This window comes from Rutidosis leptorrhynchoides, chromosome 6, assembly GCF_046630445.1.
Source record: "Rutidosis leptorrhynchoides isolate AG116_Rl617_1_P2 chromosome 6, CSIRO_AGI_Rlap_v1, whole genome shotgun sequence".
Taxonomy (NCBI): domain Eukaryota; kingdom Viridiplantae; phylum Streptophyta; class Magnoliopsida; order Asterales; family Asteraceae; genus Rutidosis; species Rutidosis leptorrhynchoides.
This window is the reverse complement of record NC_092338.1, coordinates 351,665,951-351,672,892: the sequence shown is the minus strand read 5'-3', so window position 1 is coordinate 351,672,892 and position 6,942 is coordinate 351,665,951.

Below are 6,942 nucleotides of genomic sequence, written 5' to 3'. Positions count from 1 at the left end.
AACCAGTTTAATTTCTCGATTCTGACATATATTATCTGCTGAAATTAATTTACCATTTGCTAATTCGAGTAAAAATTTACTATCCAAAGGCGTCAATGGGCAACTTAATTTAGCACAAAAATCTCTACTCATATAGCTTCTATCCGCACCCGAATCAAATAAAACGTAAGCAGATTTATTGTCAATAAGAAACGTACCTGTAACAAGCTCCGGATCTTCCTGTGCCTCTGCCGCATTAATATTGAAAACTCTTCCGCGGCCTTGTCCATTCGTGTTCTCCTGGTTCGGGAAATTTCTAATAATGTGGCCCGGTTTTCCACATTTATAACAAACTACATTGGCATAACTTGCTCCGACACTACTTGCTCCGCCATTACTCGTTCCGACACCATTTGTTCCTTTCGTTCTATTAACCCCTGGTCCGTAGACCTCACACTTCGTCGCGCTATGACCATTTCTTTTACACTTGTTGCAAAATTTGGTGCAGAACCCCGAGTGATTCTTTTCACACCTTTGGCATAGCTGCTTCTGATTGTTGTTGTTGTTGCGGTTATTATTGTTGTTGGGATGATTGTTGTAGTTGCTGTTGTTGTTGTTGTTGTTGTTGTTGGGCCGTTTGTTGTAGTTGCGATTGATGTTGCGATTGTTGGGATAATTGTTGCGATTATTGTTGTAATTGCTGTTGTTGTTGTATTGGTGATTCTTATCACCGTTTTCCTCCCACTTTCTTTTGACTTGCTTCACATTGGCCTCTTCAGCAGTCTGTTCTTTAATTCTTTCTTCAATCTGGTTCACGAGTTTGTGAGCCATTCTACATGCCTGTTGTATGGAGGTGGGCTCGTGTGAACTTATATCTTCTTGGATTCTTTCCGGTAATCCTTTCACAAACGCGTCGATCTTCTCTTCCTCATCTTCGAATGCTCCCGGACACAATAGGCACAATTCTGTGAATCGTCTTTCGTAGTGGTAATATCAAATCCTTGGGTTCGTAACCCTCTAAGTTCTGTCTTGAGCTTATTGACCTCAGTTCTGGGACGGTACTTCTCGTTCATCAGGTGCTTGAATGCTGACCACGGTAGTGCGTACGCATCATCTTGTCCCACTTGCTCTAGATAGGTATTCCACCATGTTAACGCAGAACCTGTGAAGGTATGCGTAGCGTACTTCACTTTGTCCTCTTCAGTACACTTACTTATGGCAAACACCGATTCGACCTTCTCGGTCCATCGTTTCAATCCGATCGGTCCTTCGGTTCCATCAAATTCCGAAGGTTTGCAGGCAGTGAATTCTTTGTAGGTGCATCCTACACGATTTCCTGTACTGCTAGATCCAAGGTTATTGTTGGTATGTAGCGCAGCCTGTACTGCGGCTATGTTTGAAGCTAGAAAAGTACGGAATTCCTCTTCATTCATATTCACGGTGTGTCGAGTAGTCGGTGCCATTTCCTTCAAAATAGTCAAATGGAACAAGTTAATCATACAGAATATTAAGAGTAGTTAATAGTATTTCGTAGCATAATATGAACTCATTTATAAAAGCTTTTTCTTCATATTAGCTTTTTATAAGTTTAAATTCGGGTAGTACCTACCCGTTAAGTTCATACTTAGTAGCTAATATACAATTCAACTACTACAATTCTATATGAAAAACTGATTATAATAATATTTCGCGTTCAAACTTTTACACAATATTTTACAAACTTACAATACCGCTTATTTTACATATAGCATGAAATATAGCACACAATAAATTTGATACCAGATGGTTGTGAAGATAATTCTAGCTAGTACACAAGTCGTTCAGCAAAGGCAATAAAGACACGTAATTCATACGTCCAGAAACAAGTCATGCATTCTGGTTTTACTAGGATTACTTCCCATCCTTGGTCTTGTGGAACATAACCGTTATGGCCATTGATAAGACAGCGTGTTGTAACGTTGTCAAAGGGACGAGGGTTACGTAATGTCCAACAGTCCCGTAACAATCTAAAAACCTCATTTCTTACCCCAATTACCGACTCCGTCACTTGTGGGAACGTTTTGTTTAATAGTTGTAGCCCGATGTTCTTGTTCTCACTTTGGTGAGAAGCGAACATTACTAATCTGTAAGCATAACATGCTTCTTTATGTTGCATGTTAGCCGCTTTTTCTAAATCACGAAGTCCAATATTCGGATATATTGAGTCAAAATAATTTCTTAACCCATTGCGTAAAATAGCATTTGGGTTCCCCGCAATATATGCGTCAAAGTAAACACATCGTAACTTATGGATTTCCCAATGTGATATCCCCCATCTTTCGAACGAAAGCCTTTTATAAACCAAGGCATTCTTGGAACGTTCTTCGAATGTCTTACAAACTGATCTCGCCTTAAATAGTTGTGCCGAAGAATTCTGACCGACTCTAGACAAGATTTCATCAATCATGTCTCCGGGTAGGTCTATTAAAATATTGGTTTGTCTATCCATTTTGTGTTTTTATACTGTAAAATAGACAAGAGTTAGATTCATAAAAAAAATACTTATTAATACAAGCAATTTTTACATATATCATAAAGCATAAGCACACTATATTACTTATATTACACCACACGAATACAACTATCTTATTCCGACTCGCTTGTTTCTTCTTCTTCGGTTTTGGTTCGTTTTGCCAAGTTTCTAGTGATATATGATGTTCCCCTAATACGAGCCGTCGTTATCCACATTGGTTTAGAAAAACCTGGTGGTTTAGAGGTTCCCGGGTCATTGTTACAACTTAAGGACTTCGGGGGTTGACGATACATATAAAGTTCATCGGGGTTGGAATTAGATTTCTCTATTTTTATGCCCTTTCCCTTTTTATTTTCTTTTGCCTTTTTAAATTCAGTTGGGGTAATTTCTATAACATCATCGGAATTCTCGTCGGAATCCGATTCATCGGAGAATTGGTAATCCTCCCAATATTTTGCTTCCTTGGCGGAAACACCATTGACCATAATTAACCTTGGTCGGTTGGTTAAGGATTTTCTTTTACTTAACCGTTTTATTATTTCCCCCACCGGTTCCGATTCTTCTTCCGGTTCCGATTCTTCTTCCGGTTCTGATTCTTCTTCCGGTTCCGACTCTTCTTCCGGTTCCTCTTCGGGAACTTGTGAATCAGTCCACGAATCATTCCAATTTACATTTGACTCTTCATTATTATTAGGTGAGTCAACGGGACTTGTTCTAGAGGTAGACATCTATCACATAATATCAAACGCGTTAAGAGATTAATATATCACATAATATTCACATGTTAAAAATATATAGTTTCCAACAAAATTTGTTAAGCAATCATTTTTCAAGTAAACACGGTCGAAGTCCAGACTCACTAATGCATCCTAACAAACTCGATAAGACACACTAATGCAAAATTCTGTTTCTCTAAGACCAACGCTCGGATACCAACTGAAATGTCCCGTTCTTATTGATTAAAAACGTTCCATATTAATTGATTTCGTTGCGAGGTTTTGACCTCTATATGAGACGTTTTTCAAAGACTGCATTCATTTTAAAACAAACCATAACCTTTATTTCATCAATAAAGGTTTAAAAAGCTTTACGTAGATTATCAAATAATGATAATCTAAAATATCCTGTTTACACAAGACCATTACATAATGGTTTACAATACAAATATGTTACAACAAAATAAGTTTCTTGAATGCAGTTTTTACACAATATCATACAAGCATGGACTCCAAATCTTGTCCTTATTTAAGTATGCGACAGCGGAAGCTCTTAATAATCACCTGAGAATAAACATGCTTAAAACGTCAACAAAAATGTTGGTGAGTTATAGGTTTAACCTATATATATCAAATCGTAACAATAGACCACAAGATTTCATATTTCAATACACATCCCATACATAGAGATAAAAATCATTCATATGGTGAACACCTGGTAACCGACATTAACAAGATGCATATATATAAGAATATCCCCATCATTCCGGGACACCCTTCGGATATGATATAAATTTCGAAGTACTAAAGCATCCGGTACTTTGGATGGGGTTTGTTAGGCCCAATAGATCTATCTTTAGGATTCGCGTCAATTAGGGTGTCTGTTCTCTAATTCTTAGATTACCAGACTTAATAAAAAGGGGCATATTCGATTTCGATAATTCAACCATAGAATGTAGTTTCACGTACTTGTGTCTATTTTGTAAATCATTTATAAAACCTGCATGTATTCTCATCCCAAAAATATTAGATTTTAAAAGTGGGACTATAACTCACTTTCACAGATTTTTACTTCGTCGAGAAGTAAGACTTGGCCACTGGTTGATTCACGAACCTATAACAATATATACATATATATCAAAGTATGTTCAAAATATATTTACAACACTTTTAATATATTTTGATGTTTTAAGTTTATTAAGTCAGCTGTCCTCGTTAGTAACCTACAACTAGTTGTCCACAGTTAGATATACAGAAATAAATCGATAAATATTATCTCGAATCAATCCACGACCCAGTGTATACGTATTTCAGTATTGATCACAACTCAAACTATATATATTTTGGAATCAACCTCAACCCTGTATAGCTAACTCCAACATTCACATATAGAGTGTCTATGGTTGTTCCGAAATATATATAGACGTGTCGACATGATAGGTCGAAACATTGTATACGTGTCTATGGTATCTCAAGATTACATAATATATAATATAAGTTGATTAAGTTATGGTTGGAATAGATTTGTTATCAATTTTCACGTAGCTAAAATGAGAAAAATTATCCAATCTTGTTTTACCCATAACTTCTTCATTTTAAATCCGTATTGAGTGAATCAAATTGCTATGGTTTCATATTGAACTCTATTTTATGAATATAAATAGAAAAAGTATAGGTTTATAGTCAAAAAAATAAGTTACAAGTCATTTTTGTAAAGGTAGTCATTTCAGTCGAAAGAACGACGTCTAGATGACCATTTTAGAAAACATACTTCCACTTTGAGTTTAACCATAATTTTTGGATATAGTTTCATGTTCATAATAAAAATTATTTTCTCAGAATAACAACTTTTAAATCAAAGTTTATCATAGTTTTTAATTAACTAACCCAAAACAGCCCGCGGTGTTACTACGACGGCGTAAATCCGGTTTTACGGTGTTTTTCGTGTTTCCAGGTTTTAAATCATTAAGTTAGCATATCATATAGATATAGAACATGTGTTTAGTTGATTTTAAAAGTCAATTTAGAAGGATTAACTTTTGTTTGCGAACAAGTTTATAATTAACTAAACTATGTTCTAGTGATTACAAGTTTAAACCTTCGAATAAGATAGCTTTATATGTATGAATTGAATGATGTTATGAACATCATTACTACCTTAAGTTCCTTGGATAAACCTACTGGAAAATAGAAAAATGGATCTAGCTTCAACGGATCCTTGGATGGCTCGAAGTTCTTGAAGCAGAATCATGACACGAAAACAAGTTCAAGTAAGATCATCACTTGAAATAAGATTGTTATAGTTATAGAAATTGAACCAAAGTTTGAATATGATTATTAACTTGTATTAGAATGATAACCTACTGTAAGAAACAAAGATTTCTTGAGGTTGGATGATCACCTTACAAGATTGGAAGTGAGCTAGCAAACTTGAAAGTATTCTTGATTTTATGTAACTAGAACTTTTGGAATTTATGAAGAACACTTAGAACTTGAAGATAGAACTTGAGAGAGATCAATTAGATGAAGAAAATTGAAGAATGAAAGTGTTTGTAGGTGTTTTTGGTCGTTGGTGTATGGATTAGATATAAAGGATATGTAATTTTGTTTTCATGTAAATAAGTCATGAATGATTACTCATATTTTTGTAATTTTATGAGATATTTCATGCTAGTTGCCAAATGATGGTTCCCACATGTGTTAGGTGACTCACATGGGCTGCTAAGAGCTGATAATTGGAGTGTATATACCAATAGTACATACATCTAAAAGCTGTGTATTGTACGAGTACGAATACGGGTGCATACGAGTAGAATTGTTGATGAAACTGAACGAGGATGTAATTGTAAGAATTTTTTTTAAGTAGAAGTATTTTGATAAGTGTATTGAAGTCTTTCAAAAGTGTATAAATACATATTAAAACACTACATGTATATACATTTTAACTGAGTCGTTAAGTCATCGTTAGTCGTTACATGTAAGTGTTGTTTTGAAACCTTTAGGTTAACGATCTTGTTAAATGTTGTTAACCCAATGTTTATAATATCAAATGAGATTTTAAATTATTATATTATCATGATATTATCATGTATGAATATCTCTTAATATGATATATATACATTAAATGTCTTTACAACGATAATCGTTACATATATGTCTCGTTTAAAAATCATTAAGTTAGTAGTCTTGTTTTTACATATGTAGTTCATTGTTAATATACTTAATGATATGTTTACTTATCATAGTATCATGTTAACTATATATATATCCATATATATGTCATCATATAGTTTTTACAAGTTTTAACGTTCGTGAATCACCGATCAACTTGGGTGGTCAATTGTCTATATGAAACATATTTCAATTAATCAAGTCTTAACAAGTTTGATTGCTTAACATGTTGGAAACATTTAATCATGTAAATATCAATCTCAATTAATATATATAAACATGGAAAAGTTCGGGTCACTACAATATTTACATGATTTTAGATGAAGTTCGTATGCACCCGTATTCGTACTCGTACAATACACAGCTTTTAGATGTATGTACTATTGGTAAATACACTCCAATGATCAGCTCTTAGCAGCCCATATGAGTCACCTAACACATGTGGGAACCATCATTTGGCAACTAGCATGAAATATCTCATAAAATTACAAAAATATGAGTAATCATTCATGACTTATTTACATGAAAACAAAATTACATATCCTTTATATCTAATCCATACAC